The following is a 19,762-nucleotide window of genomic DNA, read 5'->3' as shown; positions in this document are numbered from 1 at the left end:
CACTCGCTCGCCCGCTGGTGACTGGGTGAAATTCAAACCCACGGACTGAGCCCCGGCGCAGCGAGGCGGGAGACGCAGGCGGGGGGGGTCTCTACGGCGCCCCCTGGAGGTTATCACGGCCTCAGGCACGCGAGCCCGGCGAATCGGGGCGAGTTCTCCCCGCAGCAGCCACGTTCCCTGCGCTGGGGCTCGCCCAAGCTGAAGGAAGCGCTGGCCCGGCTGGCTAAGGCACACCACGCTCTCTGAGCCTGACTTCCTGGGGAGGGCCCGCTTTGGCGGCTCAGTCACACCCTCGCCGCTGGGACCGATTTCACTGAAAGAAGAGGGGGGAAAGGAGAAGGATGGAAAAACACGGACCCCCCCGGAATCCTATTTCAACACAGTTTGCAAATACTCCATTCTCCCGGGGAGTTGAGCCCACCTAGGGAAAGCTGTCTAGAGCTGAATGGGGTTGGACCTATTGGATTCTAAGATTGACTTCCACCTGAAAACCTAGAGCTAACTTTTCCGGCGGTTTTGAGCTATCCTATCCAATTCTGGAGCCGAATATCATTTTGTGTTAAAATTGAAGGGGTGCCAAACAGCCTCTGGAAAGGTTAGGACTCTCCCCATAAAAGTAAACACCCTGCCTTCCACTTTCTCTATGCAGTCTCACAGCAATGTTTCCCTGCTCGTCTTGGAAACTGGTGCTGTAAAACAACTTCTCACATTCACCGTGGGAAAGCAAACCCCTTGATACTCAGGTCACTCCCGCTGTCAAGTTTTGTTGGTGGTGGTTTTTTTAAAACTCTTCCTGCTGCCTTTCCCTTCCTCAACTCCAAATGAAACTACTCCAACATGTACATTTAACAAGCTATTTTGAACCTTAACACTGTTCTATTAAGTAAAGTGAAGGCAGACAGGGCACTTTAAACCCTGATGATGGGAAATCTGAAATAGGATGCAGTGGTCACTGGCCTGATCTAATATCCTCCTCTCTTCTATTCAGCCATCCAGCCAGCATATGCCTACATTTTGCTAATGAGGCAATTTGATTATATAGATACTAAAAGCAGGGAACATCGATTTTGTCCAGAGATCATTAATAGAGTGTCAATAGTAACCAAATGCATGACAGAAAAGAGCCTCACTGTCTCTTGGGAGGCTTAAAGGCAACCTGTGAAGGTTTGTTTGTAAAATGGATAAAGTGTTTTTGCTGCTTTATGATAGATAAAGAAGGCATGAAAGGTTCTCTCTCTCTTGGTTCCTGTTTATTCTTTACAGTAGAATTATCAGGAAAAAATGGTTGCTTACCTACAGCGACTGTCAGGTGTAGTAGGTGGATTTGTTTTAGGTGTAGACCAGGCCTCAATTCCCTCACAATTGCAAGTCAATGTTGCTGAGGATTCTGAAAGAGTGGATGGAGGATGAGTCCTGGGATGAGGAGTGCCACCTGCATCAGCTGAACAATTGTAGTATTGTACTGCTCTTCCAAACTTGGCATTGGACTTGGCTGCTTGCCAAAAGTCAGTGGGTCGCAGCTTGGCAGATTTCTGATCTGGGCGCATTCCTGAAGCAGGCAGAGGATGCCATTTGAGCTCTAAGGCTCACTCTGGTCATGTTGGATGAGAGCACTAGACCAGCCAGCAAGATACATTGTGTTACCCATTTTGACAGCCTCTGTGAAGAGATGGCCTGACCTTTAGAAAGTGTCAGGTTTCTCACTCCCTGTGGCTCTCCAGTTCTGATCGAGGACTTGAAGGCTCTGTCCTTGGAGAAGTGATGTTTTATGTCTTCTTTTTGAGACTTTCTTCATGTTTGGAGCTATGCTGCAGCTCTGTCTGGCTCAGTAATTCAGTGTCACCTTTATGTGGCACAGATGCCAGCTTTGCTGCCTGAAGTGCCAGTATGGCTGAGGTAGGTGGAGGTCTTCCGCACCAGCATTTTTGGCACTGGGAACTTCACCCATTTGGTATCAAAGTCATTGGTACTGGCTCTCCTTTTTGCCTTCTTTCCACTTCCAGAAACTCAGTGCTCAAGGAAGCACTGGCCGATGCTGGCTTATCCAGCCTCCCTTTGGTAGCATTTCATTTTATGTTTGTACAGCACCCAGCACAGGGAGACCCTGATCCTGATTGAGGCCTCTGGATTTTGCGGTAACACAAATAAATCATATGGGAACATTCACAGAAGCAAGAAAGTCAAGACTCTTACCTCTATAGAGTTTAAGACTGGAAAGGATCATTATGATCATCTAGAGCCTGTCCTTCTGCATAACACAACCAAGGAACCTCTCAATTTCTGCATTAAGCCCAGAATTGGTGTTTGAGCTATGCCATATCTTCTAGAAACTTAATTCTAAGACTGAGTGATGGAGAATCCACCGCATTTCTATGTAAGTTGTTACAATGGTTGATGACCCTCAGTGACAACAATGTGTCTTATTTCTAGTCTGAATGTCTATCTCCAGCTTCCAACCACTGGATGCCTTTTTCAACTAGATTAAAGAGCTGTCTACTATTAGAAATCTCTTCTCCATGTAGGTACTTGTCGGCCATGATTGAGTCACCTCAGCCTTTTTTTGGATAAACTATATAGATTAAGCGCAAGTCTCTCACTATACAGCATGTTTTCCAGACCTCAGATAATTATTATAGTTCTTTGTTGATCCCTTTCCAATTTGTTAACATCCTTTTGGAGTGTGGACACTGGAACTGGACACAGTATTCCAGTAATGGTCTCACTAATACCATACACAGGTAATGCCATCTCATTCAGGGATTGTGTTCACCCTCTGAGCTACATATCATACTGGAAGCTCATATTCAACTCTTTATCCACAATGACTCCAAATCCTTTTCCGTTGCTGCTTTCCAGGATGCAGTTCCTCATCTTGTGTGACTTACATTCTTTGTTTCTAAATATAGGACCTGCCTGTATTAAAACCCATGTTCAAATAAGCCCATTTTACCAAGCAATCCGGGTTGATCTATACAACTGACCTGTCTCAATGACTGCCACTCCAAAAACTTGTGTGTGATTCACAAGTTTTATCAGATAATTGATAAAGATCTTGAACAGCATTGAGCTGGGAACAGGTCCATGGGGACCACACTGAAAACACCTCCATTGGATGACTATTCCCCATTTACAATTGCTTTTTGTAATCTAGCAATATCCATGTACTAGTGGCTACATTGATTTTGAACGGTGTTTTTTTTTTTTAAATCAGAATCTCATGCAGAACTAAATCAAATGCCTTACAAAAGTCTCAGTCTATTATAGCAGCAAAGAGTCCTGTGGCACCTTATAGACTAACAGACGTATTGGAGCATAAGCTTTCGTGGGTGAATACCCACTTCGTCGGATGCATGCATGTTTAGATCAACATGCATCCAACATGCATAAATTATGCTACATCTTTTAATTATTTACTATTTGCATCCCATATTGGCCTTTTCATGATTTTTCCTGGGATCGATCTCAGACTAAGTGGTCTATAGATTGTCATGTCATCCCTTTGATCCCTTTTTAAATAGATGCATGCATGTTTAGATCAACATGCATCCGACGAAGTGAGTATTCATCCACGAAACCTCATGCTCCAATACATCTGTTAGTCTATAAGGTGCCACAGAGCTCTTTGCTGCTTTTACAGATCCAGACTAACATGGCAGTCTATTATGTCAACATAGTTACCTTCAGCAGCCAAGCCTGTGATCTCCTCAAGAACCAACAATCAATTTGTTTGACGAGACCTATTTTCCATGAAACCATGTTGATTGGCATAAATTATGCTACATCTTTTAATTATTTACTATTTGCATCCCATATTGGCCTTTTCATGATTTTTCCTGGGATCGATCTCAGACTAACTGGTCTATAGATTGTCATGTCATCCCTTTTAAAATAGTGGGGCATTGGCTTTTTTCCAGACCTCTGGACCTTCTGCAGTGTTGCAATGTGTGTTAAAAATCAACGGTAATGGTCCAGATAGCTCATCATCCAATTCTTTTAATATTCTTGGGCACAAGTTATCTAGCCCCACAGATTCAAAGCTGTTTAATAGTTGCTGCTTAACATCCTCTTAGTTATTGCTGGAATAGAAAGTATTTCATTATCACTAAGATAAGATTCTCTTGTTTCTTCCTGAATACAGAAGAAATACTTGTTGAATACTTCTCCTTTTTCTGATTGTTAATTTTATCATCCTTGTCTAGACCTATCCCATTGTTAGGACTTTGTTCTCAATCTATTTAAAGAAGCCCTTAAACCTTATTGACTATAAGCTTCTTTTATCAAGTGTCTGCATTTCCTAACTGCAGATCTGTATTAATTGCTATCAGTGTCCCCATCTGTAATTTTTATATTGTTTTCTTCACTTGCCTTCTTAAGTCAGGATAGCTTTTACAGCAAAGAAGCCTTCCTCTGTGACTGCAGAATTGTGTTTTCCTGAGCATCTAATAAAGCATCCTTAAATAACTGAGTTATCATTCACATTTTTTTGTTTAAATATTTACTCTCCCTCAATTTTGCCCATCGTTGTTTTAAGCTTTGGGAAATTGGTGTGTGTATGCCTGTGCATGTTCCTGGGGTAGGCACTATATTCTGATTGAACCTAGAAAATGGATTTAGATCACAAGCAGTTACACCTTAATTTTTTTGTTCAAGATACTCTACCCTCTAAAACTAACAGAGTAGTGACTCTAGAATAAAATGTTACTGTTAACCTACATACTACTCTTAAATCACAACAGAGACCTTTCAGCCATAACAACTGACCCAAAGTACTAAAGTCTGGAGGAAACCAGTGTAACATGAATCTTGAAGAAGTTTCCCTCCAAGACAGCAGTGAACTCTATAAAGAAACACTGACCTCTGAAATTTGCCATGAAAACTACTATGATCTACTCTTTGCTTAGCTGATGCATCAATAACAATATCTTGCTTGGGTAAGTTATTGGAAAAAGTAGTACAAAATAATATAATCAAAAAAGAAAACAGCTACTTCCGGCCAGACAAAGTTTCATCACTCCAGATACTCTGGCTGCAAGTTGGTAGAAAAAACTCACACTTCCGAGTTCTTTTTGCAAAATGTTGAAGTTGCTGTGAGATGGGAGTGAGCATAGACTTCTGCTGAAAGTGTGATCACTCAGCTTGTTTTGAACAGAATAGTGCTTTTGACAAACAGACTTGCATCTGTGGATCCAGAGATATTTGTGGCATTGATAAATACTTGTGTTTGTGCCTTAACATAAGCTTTAGTCAGGCGGGAGGTATCAGAGCTATCTAGCTATTAGATATATTAGTCGACACAGGAAGTGAACCTGCTAGTTAAACCACTAAGCTAACTCAGCTTTGGGTAAAGTTTGCTCTGACATCCAGCTTCTGGTGGAGAGGTATTCATATTACAATTGCAAGGCTCAGCAATGGCAAAGGACTTAATGGTTGTGATCTGTGTCACACACAACTTGTACATGGTAGGCTGCAGGGGTTCTGCTAGAAGATCAGGCTTCTGTATTAAATATGGACTGGCCACAGAGCTACCATCTCAAAGAGATGCACACTAGAGGTGTTCAGTCTAAGATCCTTTAATGCTCTGCCAAGTATGGCTCAGTTAGGTTAAATAAGGTATGTGACACAGCACCACCTACTGGCCAACAGAAGAATATAGTTTCGCATTCCATTCCATCCTCCCAAGTTTTCCATTTCTACCATTTACAAAATTTATACTATCATGCCGTCTTTGAAGTTCAGTATGGTTCAGGCTGCTGTCCCCTCTTCTTCATGGCTGAACAGTATAATAGAGTTTAGCATTCCATTACAGTCTGGAGTCTCATATACATCAGTGAAAAAAACAAGCTTCTCCCTGTACTCATACTGTATCAGATAGGACCAGGGTGTTTTAGAGTTGCTTTGTGACAGAAGACGCTGTAAACCTTACAAGACATGCAGGAATGGACTAAATTTCTTTCCAGTTTTCTTGCTGCTTTCATCAGATATCTTCTGCAACATGTGGCTCTTCTTTTCATTCACTACCCAGACTGGATCTTCCTGCATCATGACGGACCACATCCAAGCCATGCACATTTGTGGAGATGCAGCAAGTGGATGCATGCATGATGCACACACTGGAAGTGTGTATAATACACATCTTAAATACACTTATCGGTGTTTCATATGTAGCTATCAAAATGGGGTTTTGTATAAATAATTGCTTCCTGAACTGCCTCAAAATGTAGTGAAAGGCACTTTTGTTAAGCATGACAGGAGCAGTGAATGTTGTCTCAGAGATACGATGAGCTAAGACAGTGACAGGAAAATATTTGGAACATGAACACAGATCATAAAAAAACCTCATCACATAATGAGTTTTGGGGAATATTTGGCACAAATTCTCCACAAAAATTCTACCCTAGGATGAGATGTGAAATCTGAAATTTCAGGTGGATTGGTTTGGTTTTGGGGAAGCCTGGGGGAAGGTGGCCTTATAACAAGAAATTTACTCATTCTTTCAAAGGGAAGGTAAAATCTCTTAAAAGTTTTTAATAAATCTTTTGAAACTTCCTGCATTCTTCTGTCCATTGCCACTCCACCTGCAATGACCCCCATCAGTAAGCTCCCACAGCCCCTCATTTACAGAGATGCTCCTGGACCTCCCCTGCATTTCCCCCCCACTTCTACTGGCTCCCCTGCACAAACACATTCTGCTTTTTGTTCTCCCCACCACATCTCTTTTTTTAGGGGTGTGTTACTCTATCCTTCAAGATATACCCCAATCTGCTACTGCTTCTTCATTGTACTCCTCAATGTGTCCCCCATCACTCACCCTTGTAAGTATGCCTGGGGAGTCCCTTAAATCCTCTGTGGCAAGGATCTTTCCCCTTATTTCCCATCAACCAGGAGAAAGCCTCATTTTAAAATATACTGGAATAAAAGTTAGAAGATGCAGGATTTTGCTCTTCTCTCTTTCTGATATTCAGGATTCGACCATTACAGTAAATACTTGTACACAATGTTGGGTCAACTGTTTAAAACTGAAGTGAGACTATCAAATAAGAAGCAGGTCCTTAAGTTATATATACAAAATGCGTGGAGGAGTGCTTAACACAGGCTCTTGTGTTGCACAACATAGCTAGAGTGACAAACCACCCAAAGGAAATTGCCTAAGTCTAAAGACTTAGACATTCATGGAACCCATTTAAGACTAGGATAAAAGATGACAAAGTATTTACATAATCTATCACAAACAAAGAGTGTAAGCCAGTGTCAAGGAGGACAGCAGACATTTGTTGCAGATGTTCTCAAACAAGAATTCCCAAACACTGAGCCATCTCACTGTATCTATTCTATCCTATACCTCATGGCTAGGCATTGGAGATAAGATTTTCTAAAGCCCCTAAACCACTTAGGCATTTCTGAAAATCCCATGCGCGGTGTTATGGTTTCTTCTCAGTTATTTTGTTACTTAATTTTTCTACTGCCCTCTGGCATGTAGTAAAATGGAAAGATGTCGTTCAATGGTACGTTTAGGTGCTGTTTGTGTACTATTAATAGAAAACTAGTTTGAAGCATGAATTACCATATGCATGTCATGGAACAATAATTATTTGTGCTCTCACAGTACACAGAATTCACCTCTGCACAATAACACAGCTGTTGAAGTTACAGTGCCCCAGCAGGATGATGTTAACAGATGATTTTTTTCATACACACGATTTCCATTTTGTTTTCAAGAGCAACAAGAGGGCATCACTTATTAACCAGGAGAAGTTCAACATTCCGACTGGTGCTTGGCAACACAAATTCGTAGATACAGAAGACAAAACAAAGCCACCCACCGTAACTACTGACCCTCCATCCCACTAGGGATGATTGTGGTCTCCAAATACTGGGAATGTTGATGTGAGATGACGGAATTTTATTAGTTCATAAAGTTTTAGTGTCTGGGCAGTTTGTTCCAATCTATTATCATTACCCCTTGCCAGCAACAACACGGCCTCAGACCACCCCCATTGTGTTTTATTTTGTTTTCTGGCCTGAGTCTGTGACTCAGCTTTCACCATTTCCAAGAAAAGAACCAAGTCTATTTTCAGAAACTCTGTGCACCCAACACCTTTGACTTAACTTAATTGGAGCTGTGGGTACTCAGTACCTCTGAGAATCAGATCCTACAGTGGGATGTGCCTGGCTCCTTGTGGCCCCCTGTTGGAGGCCCTGCAGTCCTACTACACCCATCCAGAAAGGAGCAGCAAAGGTTGGTCCTCCAGGTCTGGCTATTTCCATGAGGTGCCTCTAGGAAATGAGACCCCAACTGGCTCAGCTAAAATGAGCTGCAGGGCCTGAGCAGGTCAGTTCCTGGCTGGGACCAGAGGGTGGAAAAGGGTTCTCCTCTCTGGCCAAAGGAGCTTGACTAACTGCATTTACTGGGGGAGAGAGGACCTGAGAAGTGTAACCCTAAGGTAATAGGTAAAAGGAAAGGGAGCAGGTGGTAAGACACTCAGGGAAAACAGCAGCAATTAATTCAGTGAGGGAGTGTGTGGCTGCTGTGGATAGGATCCCTGGTCTGGAACCAGGACCATTGGGTGGGCCCAGGTTCCTCCACTGGCAAAGGAGCCTAAGCCCTGAAAAGGGGACAAGGCTCTTTGGGAAGCCCAAGCTAAGGGCTGAATTTACAGGGCTGAGAGAGGGATGAATAACCTGGTGAGGGCAGATGATTTGTTGAACTCTGTCATCCCAGAAGGGGCTCATTCTTCTTCTTTTTTTTTTTTTTTACTGACACACCTGGCTGGATGGCTAAGCCATTGAAAGACCACCTAGTAAGGCTGGCAACCTATAGGGGGAGCCAGGAGTAGGAAAAAAATTGCAGTAGCACACCCAGCTGCTAGGAGCCATTCATGAAGAGAGTGCCCCATCACACGGTAAAAACAAAATTCATCGGCGGGAACATGAAGTCAATGGGAAGACTTCAGTGGGATTGGATTAGGTGCTATAAGTGCACACAGAGCAATTTAATATTGTACTTGAAAAAGTTTAAGTGCACTGCAGGTTATTTATTTTTGAAAAATAGGATCTTGTCAACAGCCTTGTGAAGCTGTCTCAAGACTCTCAGGATTCAAGTTTTTTTCATTTTAGAAGGCTTAACTTTCAGTCTTCTGGTGTCAAGAGAGCCTAACATTACTTGCAAAAAGGAGGCATAAACAACTGGGGAATGAGCTATCCACAGCACTGTATAGAAGCACAAATATTTCTCCACAATATCTATTCACTACAAAATTCTAGCTGGGCAATTTAGATATACACTCACTGGTTTGTTTAATTGTAGTTATCTAAGGAGATTAAGGAGGCCTCTGAAGATAGGACACCCTGAAGATGGAAGGAATAAGATTTCAAAAAATAAGATAGATTTTTTTTAAATGGTCTCCATTTCATATGCAGAAATTAAGTTCTATAAACAGAATTTAATTAAACCATAGTGACAAGGATGGGAATTGAAGGTATAAGAGCAAATAAAAACATTATTAACTTGGACTAGACTGGTGGCATCAAGTTGCTCTTTATCTTCGTTTTTGGAAGTCTGGATGGAAACCAGGGATTTTTACAAGCAAGGACATCTGTGGGATAAAGTTTTAGAATGAATTAATTTGTGAGAAAAAAGAAGAAAACAAAGCCATTCAACTGGAAATAAACACTCTTCTGATCTTTAACAAGAAGGGGCACTGAGATTATAAATCAGTAGATTTCCCCTTTTTACTATATGGCTCACACAGCAAGCCCTAGTTTACACGGACAGTTTAAGAGCCCTCCAGACATGGCCACTTCCTTTCACAGTCTAATTAAAGGAAAAAATTTGTATCATATTCCACTTTGGACCGGAGAAAAAAGCCAGAATAAAAATCAGTTTAAGATGTGGGGAGTAGAATAGTGAAACCAGGCAGAAATCATATGCTGGGCCTACATGAAGATACTACTGGAAACATAAATTAAGCAGAGCACCAGGGGAGAGAGCTACAAGAGACTACACTAAGTTATAATGCAATTGCAAGGAAGTGTTGGGAATAACCCTTTCTACCCAGGGAAGAAAGTCAGTTTTCACAACAAACTAAGGCTCTGATCCTGCAAGGAACCCTATTCATAGAGCTACTGGTCGGATCGGAGCCCAAGACATATACAATGTAATACATTAAACTATCTGCGCCTTTGATCAAGATTTAGTTGAGTGTGCCTCCTTTAATAAGGATTTAGCAGAAAGCTGTTAAACTGGTTTCTATATAAAAATCCTAATCTAATCACAAAACTTAATTCCCACCACCACTAAAATAATGTCCACCCCCAAAATATAACAGAAAAGTATTGTTGAAATTTCTTGTTTTTTGTTTTCTATTGCAGACCTTTCACCTGGCATTAGTGGTAAGATTTTTCAATAATCCTTCACCCTAGCATCACAATTGCTTAAGTGAATTGAAGTTAAGTTTTAAAATCAATAAAAATACCAATACAAGTTCAGAGACAGCCAAGATGCGCTTGCTGTGAGTAAAATTACTGAGCCATAACAAAACCATACTAATGAATTGTAGGACAGTTAGAAAGCACCCAGTAGGAGCCCGCTCTGACTCAGGCCTGGTCTACACTACGCGTTTAAACCAATTTTAGCAGCGTTAAACCGATTTAATGGCGCACCCGTCTACACTACGAGGCCCTTTGTATCGATATAAAGGGCTCTTTAAATTGGTTTCTGTACTCCTCCCCAACGAGAGAAGTAGCGCTAAAATTGGTATATTACCATATCGGATTAGGGTTAGTGTGGCCGCAAATCAACGGTATTGGCCTCCGGGCGGTATCCCACAGTGCACCACTGTGACCGCTCTGGACAGCAATCTGAACTCAGATGCAGTGGCCAGGTAAACAGGAAAAGCCCCGCGAACTTCTGAATTACATTTCCTGTTTGCCCAGCGTGGAGCTCTGATCAGCACGGGTGGCGATGCAGTCTCAAATCCAAAAAGAGCTCCAGCATGGACCGTACGGGAGATACTGGATCTGATCGCTGTATGGGGAGACAAATCTGTTCTATCAGAGCTCCATTACAGAAGACGAAATGCTGAAGCGTTTGAAAAAAATCTCCAGGCTACACAGTGCTGCGTGACAAGCGTAACGGAAAGCCAAAGAATCAAATGGACGCTCATGGAGGGAGGGAGGGGGTACTGAGGACTCCAGCTATCCCATAGTCCACAGCAGTCTCCGAAAAGTATTTGCATTCTTGGCTGAGCTCCCAGTGCCTGTAGGTTCAAACACATTGTCCGGCATGGTTCAGGGTATAGCTCGTCAATTTACTCCCTCCCCCCACCACCTGAAAGAAAAGGGAAAGAAATCGTTTCTTGACTTTTTTCAATGTCACCCTATGTCTACTGAATGCTGGTGGTAGACATGATGCTGCAGCAGTGAAGAGCAGTATCCGCTCTTCTCCCCTCCCCAGTGGCAGACGGTACAATATGACTGCTATCCGTCGTCACCATCAGCCCGTGAGTGCTCCTGGCTGGCCTCAGGTGAGGCTGGCCCGGGGGCGCCTGGATAAAAATAGGAATGATTCCTGGTCATTCCCAGTAGATGGGACAGAACGGCTGGTAACCGTCCTCATCATAGCAACTGGGGGCTGAACTCCATCAGCCCCCTCCCTTTCATGTGTAAAGAAAAGATTCTGTATTGCCTGGACTATCATAGCAGCAGGATGCTGGGCTCCTCTCCCCCGCACCCTTAATGTCCTGCCTGGACTATCATAGCAGCGGGAGGCCGCATCCCCCTCATTTTCTCTCACTAACAAGTCAGTGTTTCTTATTCCTGCATTCTTTATAACTTCATGACACAAATGGGGGGGACACTGCCACGGTAGCCCAGGAAGGTTGGGGGAGGAGGGACGCAACGGGAGGGGTTGTTGCAGGGGCACCCCCCGTGAATGGCATGTAGCTCATCATGTGAATGGCATGTAGCTCTGCGGGATCTGACACGGAGCAGCTGTGCTCTCTGATACACTGGTTCTCTAGTACACTTGTCCCATATTCTAGGCAGGACTTACTCTATTTTTAGAAACCATAAAGGAGGGATTGACTCGGGGAGTCATTCCCAGTTTTGCCTTTGCGCCCCCGCCGACCTCAGCCAAGGGCACCCATGATAGCAGCAGACAGTACAGAACGACAGATAACCGTCATCTTATTGCCAATTTACAATGGCAGCAGATGGTACAGAACGACTGATAACCGTCTCTGCTATCATGCAAAAGCAAACGAATGCTGCTGTGTAGCGCTGCAGTAACGCCTCTGTCAGCGGCATCCAGTACACATACGGTGACAGTAAAAAAAAGCTGAACGGGCTCCATGGTTGCTGTGCTATGGCGTCTGCCAGGGCAATCCAGGGAAAAAGGGCGTGAAATGATTGTCTGCCATTGTTTTCCCGGAGGAAGGAATGAGTGATGACATTTACCCAGAACCACCCGTGACAATGATTTTTGCCCCATCAGGCACTGGGATCTCAACCCAGAATTCCAAGGGGCGGGGGAGACTGTGGGAACTATGGGATAGCTACGGAATAGCTACCCACAGTGCAACGCTTCGGAAATCGACGCTAGCCTCGGACCATGGACGCACACCGCCGAATTAATGTGCTTAGTGTGGCCTCGTGCACTCGACTTTATACGCTCTGTTTTACAAAACCGGTTTATGTAAAATCGGACTAATCCCGTAGTGTAGACGTACCCTCACTGAGGGCTTGTCTTCACTACCGCGCTACCGCAGTGCATCTGGCGAAGACACGCTACGTCATCAGGAGAGCTCTCTCCTATTAACATAATCACCCCATCTCAACGAGAGGAGGGAGCTATGTTAGCAGGAGAGCATCTCCCACCAACATAAAGTGGTAGTTTTTTCACAACCCTGTATGATGTATGTTACGTTGACTTAAGTGGTAGTTTAGATAAGCCCTAAGCCAGCCTCTCCTCTAACTCCAAGGGGAATCAGACGGGACTCCAAATATCCATCTATATTAGTCTATACACAATTTGGGAAGCACATTTGCAATACAGATGGGCCCAACCAAACCCCTAAATCCCAGCACCCACAATCCTTGGAACAATTGAGCCAAACTTCAGCTGTTTACACATGTTCCTGATAAAACAGCATTCACAACTCAGTAATCAGCTAGTATGAATGAGGCCAAATCATGTTCCAGCCTATGGTTTCAACTGGAGTGAGTTTGCTTAGGTCTAGGCTAGAACATGATTTTTAAATATAGTTCTAACAGTTTGCCTCCTTCACAATGACCATCCATTTACAGCAGTAAATTAAAAAAATTGGTCCCTGCATTTATGTGGTAGTGAACACAAGTGTAATTTAAACAACTGATCTTTTGGTCAGACTACCCACCCTAGTCTGCTTATTTGTCTCATTCACCTATTATGTCTTGTCTTGTATCCTGGAAGATCTTGGGGATAAGAATTGTCATCCATGTTTGTACAGGGCCAGCAGAACTGGTTGTGTCCTTTTAGTGCTCCAAAATACAAACATTTAGTAATAAAACAAGCCAATCTTAAAAAAAAAACCAGAGCTCAGATCTGCTATGAAAATGTAAGCATAGAGAAAAGAAGGCCTATAGTTCAACAAAAAATGCAGGACCGTGGTCAATCAACCCATGCAGGTACTAAATTTTACTTCTTTCTAAAAAAGCAAACCTGAGGGCTTGGAAAAGTGAACCAATTTCTGTTTTAATCCATCTTAAACACATTATACACTCCAGGCTGCACTTGTCCACATCACATTAAGCCACATGTGTGTTTTTTGTGGTAGAGAATATCTAACATGCATTTCTAATACACTTTATCACCAGGTTATCCAAGCATTGACCACACTTAATTAGCCCCAGACTAAACAGCATCTCTTAACAAAATTTTTTTTGCCCAACCAATTTTATAAATTTCAATCTTATCTTTAGCTATTGTAACCTTTGTGCATACAGCTGTGCAATGACACTCCTCTACAGAAAAATCTGTAAAACAGTGCAGGGTTTTGGTAGCCTTGTTGGTCCCAGGATATCAGAGACAAGGTGGAGCAGGTAATATCTTTTTTGAACCAACTGCTGTTGGTAAGACAGGCTGAAGAAGAGCTCTGTGTAAGTTTCAAAAGCTTGTCTCTCACCAACAGAAGTGGGTCCAATAGAAGGTATCACCTCATTCATCCTGTTTCTGTAAAGCACTCAATCTTCTCCTGTGCAGCTGTCCTATGATAATCACACCTCCAAACTAATCCCCATTAGGAAAGAGAGGATCATAGCAAGAGTAGAAACAGATAATAGCAATAGCCTATAACAAGAAAAAACAGCAATTCCATTCTCTATCAACTGAATATTCAAGACCAGAACAATCTAATGTAAAGACAACACATAAAGTATACACTTGTATCATAATATCTACGGATACCCATCACTATAAAGTGTTTTAAGTTGTGCTGCTAGTGCTAAAATTCAGAGACAAATTCACATACAGAAATCAGGAATTAGTTCCCTTCCCACTCCCCATGTATTAAGTATATGCCACCACACACACGGCTGCAAACTACCGCTTCTAAATATTGCTCCTGAAAATCAGTAATGGTGACAGAATGGTACTAAAAGCTAACTGGATCTCAGTTTGTAGTACGCCCCATCTCAGTCAATACAGTACACATTTTAATATCTGTAAATCTTTATTTCACAAACTTAAGAAGAAAACATGGTAACATTGCCAAATCGAAGGCATATATACTAAATACAAATGCAGAATACATTGTTTTGTATAAAGCAAATGCCCAGATCCTTAGTGGAACTTGCAAAACTAAAAGCACACTATTTCTCCAAAGGCTATAACTTAAAATCGGATTGCCAGCATCGGAAGTCCCAATGATTACTGATTTTTGCCTTTCAAACTGGAACCAGGCTTCAGTCTAATTGAAACACATTTTGGATTCCTCCTCTGCTTCCAAGTCTCAGATCCAACTGGACGGGAAGCTGAGAAAAGATACTATTTTCCCCCCACTCCGACTGTAAGGTCAAATCTATGACAGAACTATGCACCTGAAGTTCAGACATTTCTTGAAGCCTTTTCAGTTGTATCAACAGAATGCGTGGTTAAGTACGAAGGGAAAGTGCTTTTTGCATAGAACTAGAACTGTTACTCTCATTCAACCCAATTACTGCGAGGGTGCTCAGTCATGTTTCAAATGCACACAGAAACAAATAAAACTTAGGAAGAATGCATGGAAAGGCCTTTTTAAAATCAGTTTTCTGTTTTCATGATTGTTAAAAGCTATGGAACATTCCAATTCTCTCTAGAGCAGTTATGCCAACTGATAATATTTCAAGCTGTGGTGTCATCAAACTTGTGGGCCACTTTGTAAGCAAATATAATGCTTGTGATGCCAGACTGAAGGAGATGGCAATAAAATTCTTTTATTCTTTCTCAATACAGGGAGTGGAGTGGGTGGGGATGAGACAAGTTTCCCACACTGCTCTGTCAGTTACCTCAAACTGGAATTGAAGGCACCACCACTTCTAAGGGTCAGAAGACAGTTCAGTGTCCATCCCTTTGCGTGGTGCCAATTAGTGTAATTCTGTGACTTCCTCATGTTGACACCTGCCCACTACTAACTGGATCACCAATTCATTTCATGATGACCAAACCACCTTCAGATAGTCACTACTGGCCTAAGCTGGATTTGTATGGTCAATCTAGAGGGGAAATGCTCCATATCCCAGTTAGCAGTCTCATACTTTTCATTTGTATTAACCAATGGGAAAACAAAGGCTTTTTTTTGTTCAAGCAAATTTTAGCAGAAGAAACATGGAAGAGGTGCAAGTTTTAAAAGCAAATCTACATTAAACTAGTAAGAATAAGTTGTAACAAACTGAATATTTAATGATACACATTTTAAAATAGGTTGGAAACACTCATGAAACACTACGTAATTCAAGTTACTTGGGTATGTTGTCATGCATATGTCCCCCATTTCCTGAAATTCACCTTAATGTAAATACATATTTACCTGAAAGAAGTGAAGCAGAGAGAGAGAGTGTGTGAGAGAGAGAGGTATTTTGTGAAGTGGAGTTTTGACCAAACGTTAACTGTTCCTTTGTTGCCAATACAGTCTATCCTTTAAAATCTTTGTTCACAACCTGTGTATAGATAGACTGTTAGGGCTCGTTTGCAGCAATAACTGACTGTTGTGGCATTCTAGCTACCAAACAAACACACGAAGTGCATATGATTAAAATTACACATATTTCACTGAAAGAGGAAATACACATAACTTACCGCGCTGCTTATCCACAGTGGAGTCACAGCGAGTCATTTTTTAATCTTTTTCCTCCAAAAAATCCAGTTCATATTCTAGCACTATATGCAAAGTTCTCAGCTTAAAATTCAAAAGCATTAGAAATGCACAGCGATTCTAAACCCAGGATATTTCCTTTAGCTCCTATAACAAATACAAACTATTTATTAAAAAATACTATTAAACAGAAGGATACTTCCCGGGTGAGAGCTTATATTCCAAGTTTCAGCCTAGACTGAATGATTTTGGCCACACTGCAAACCTCTGAAAATAGGGATGACAATGGGAAATAAATTTAACCACAATAAGGTGCCACAAAATATTCTGTAAGCGACTTGTCCTACTATTGTTCTGCACTCAGAACTTTGTTGAAGTCACTAGGAAATCTGTGTGCAACTCAATGGCAGATACAGCCCTGTATCAATTAGGGTCAAGAACCTTTTAAGTGAAAAATAAAGCACTTTAAACTGGAGAAAAAATGCAAAGGCACTCAGCTTCCATAGCTAAGTATTATTCAAGTTTAGATGTAGGGAAACAACTTCTAATGGAAGGAAAAGAAATACATATACCGGTAATTAATTCACACAGACCAGAAGAGTAACCTATCAAGCTGAAACAGTTGAAGATCTTCCAACTGTAAAAGCTGGGAAGCATGGAATATACAAGAAATACGAGACCCGTTTCAGTATTCTGCTTAATGGCCAAGCCCTTCATACAAAATTACATATTAAAAAAAAAAAGATCTTTTAAACCACTTAGTCACCAGAATGAACTAGTCAAATGTTCCCAGACCCGAGCACACTGACCTTTTGACAGTTACCAAATGTACTCAACACTTATCTATTTATTACAGCATAAAATTAAGAGCAGACAGAGCTGAATAAATTCTTAGAAATGTCCAGCAAACCCAGCTGAAACCTAACAGATTTTATTTTAAATTAAACACAGCAGTTCATAACCCTTTCTACTACAGCAAGCAACTCATCCTCTGAGCATAGGAACTCTCACTGAGAAACAAGCAGAAAAACTACTGAGGGGCACACTCAGTATTAGATACACTTTTTTAATTGGGGCCATTAAATTAGAAATATCTAACATTATTTTCATTTATTGAAGAGTTAAGGATTTAAATGCAAAAGCACTAGACAAGCATTACAGTGAGATGTAATCTCTATGTACTACATTTCTTGATGTGAGGGGGAAACAGGTGTCAATAGAAGAGCTGAAATGATCTGACTTGTATTTGGCCAATCAACGTACACAGGCAAGAGGAAGCACAATGAATGGTGTCATCTCTGGAGCACAGAGATGATCATTACTTTAAAATTCAGGTTGGTGTCCACTTTCACAGGGATTCATATATTAGCCATACAGCTGAGGCAAGGCACTGTAGCAGTAGCCAACAATGTGGTTTGGAGGGACATGAAATAAAAATAGGAGTCAAAGTTAAAAATCATTGATCACATCAAGTCAGGAAGATCATAAAAACTCAGGGACAAGCAATTTGTGCAGATACATGATGACTATAATGCCCTTTTCCACAGGTAGCCTACTTGGGGCTATGTCTTGAATCAGGGCAGAAATGAACTACAGTTTTGACATTCTTGGAGCAAGCTGTGAAAGGGACGTCAGCTTGTCAATGGACAGGCAAGCAGTGCTCTTAAGACAATCATAAGCAGAACACAGCTGGTAAAACAAAATCTTGAAAAAGCATATGCTTCTATTCGTTAGTTTAAAGCAGAGTTTATAGTCAGAACATTTTATATCTTTGTCAGAATTGTACAGAAACTAGAGATGCAGCAATAAAACATTCTGTTCTACCTTCCATATGATCAACAAAATTGCTGTCACTACCAGGTTCTTTATTGTCTGGAATGGTTAATAATATCAGAGGTAGAATGGGTGGTGGGGCGGGGGCAGATGAGATTTGATGTTGAGGGAACAGATATGAAACACCATAGAGACTTTGCTGTCACTTTGACAACTCCTGAGGCATCTTTAGAACAACTATTTAAACCACAGCTGTGCGCCCATCACCATTTCAGACTTAGTGGGCAAAATTCTGCTCTCTTCATAGTTGTAAAACAGGAGTAACTACTGAAGTCAATGGGGTTCATACGGAGTTACACCAGTGTAACAGCTAAAGATGGTTTCATCGCCCTGGCAAGTTAGAGACTTCTCAAAGCAGGTTGGCTGACTTTTCAGGAGCACAGAAAGATAGGGACAACATATTATTAAACTAGAGACATCTATCACTCTCTGATAAATGCAATATATAATTGGCAGAAACAATGTTTAATATAAATACGGCAAAGAATGACATGTTATTCTTTTAACCAGGATATCATGTAATTATTAATACAGCATTCTGGGTTGCCTCTCCATGGCTCCAGTTTCAATTAGAAGCTTCTGCTTAGAATTTCTAGCAGGTATTGCTGTAGTGAAAGGTCATTATGAGGTCCATTGAGTTACATGGCCAAAACTAATGGATAAGTGTTCTCAGTTAAACATATTAAATACCTGAAAACCCAATCAGTTGCATCTCATCAGTTGTGAAGGTTCACATCACCTTTTTATCGTTACTCTGGACATCAAAGAATTCTGGAGACTGCCTATCTGAATATTAAAAAAATAAGTTATTCCTCCTTTGATGCTACTTGAAAGTAAAGAAAAAGCTTCAACTGTTCATTCAGTTCGCCGCTGATGTACCATGAACATTAAACAAATCTGATACACACCTGACTGGATACTGACATCTTTACATTCAGTGGAATGTGTTTCACTTAATATAATCCAGACAGCAACAGAGCCAATTCAGCATAAACACGTCCAAGCTGTTTTGGTTATGTGCACCTCTTATAAAGATGGACATGAATAACACTGACCTACTAAAACACAGGCATTTGCAAGGCACATACTAAATGCAATAAAAATAAATCCACCATACATTGTTTAGCATTTTGAGTACATTTAGATATATTAAACAGAACAGAAAAATCAAGTCAAATAGCAAGAAGCTTGCACTCTACAATGTGTAACAGAACTGGCTCTTTCAGGGTGAAGTATGAGTTGGAACCATACCGAAGTGTATTATTTCTATCCAGAAAGGTTACATAAGTCATTCTTCCAATTAGCAAAAGGAGAGATTTGTTGTTTCCGCCTTTCTGAACATTCTGTTACTGTGTACCAGGGTTCAGTTTGTTTTATTTCTTGCATCCCTTTCTTGAATATCCTTTCATTGTGTCAGAAGAACAGTATTTTATTTGTAAAGGCGCAGATGTGTCTCTAGGAAATTTCTTTATGGAGCCTCATACGTCTTTCTAGATCTGACTCTAATACTTGTGTACCATCAACACCAAGTAAAACTTCAGACTCTCCCCAAAAAACAAACAAACAAAAAAAACCCAACCCCCCCCCCAAAAAACCCCACCAAC

The 19,762-nt window shown here is 41.4% G+C and overlaps 1 long non-coding RNA gene across 1 annotated transcript; it reads right to left on the bottom strand.

The window, feature by feature from the left end:
- Positions 1 to 14,686: 14,686 nt before the first annotated feature.
- Positions 14,687 to 19,747, bottom strand: LOC127035062 (uncharacterized). The gene is made up of 2 exons (XR_007769549.1): positions 18,849 to 19,747; positions 14,687 to 17,702 (listed from the first exon to the last, which is right to left on the bottom strand). It is a non-coding gene; the product is annotated as an uncharacterized LOC127035062 (long non-coding RNA).
- Positions 19,748 to 19,762: the final 15 nt, after the last annotated feature.

This window comes from Gopherus flavomarginatus, chromosome 15, assembly GCF_025201925.1.
Source record: "Gopherus flavomarginatus isolate rGopFla2 chromosome 15, rGopFla2.mat.asm, whole genome shotgun sequence".
In the NCBI taxonomy this organism is placed as follows: domain Eukaryota; kingdom Metazoa; phylum Chordata; order Testudines; family Testudinidae; genus Gopherus; species Gopherus flavomarginatus.
This window is presented reverse-complemented; position numbering and strand designations above follow the sequence as displayed.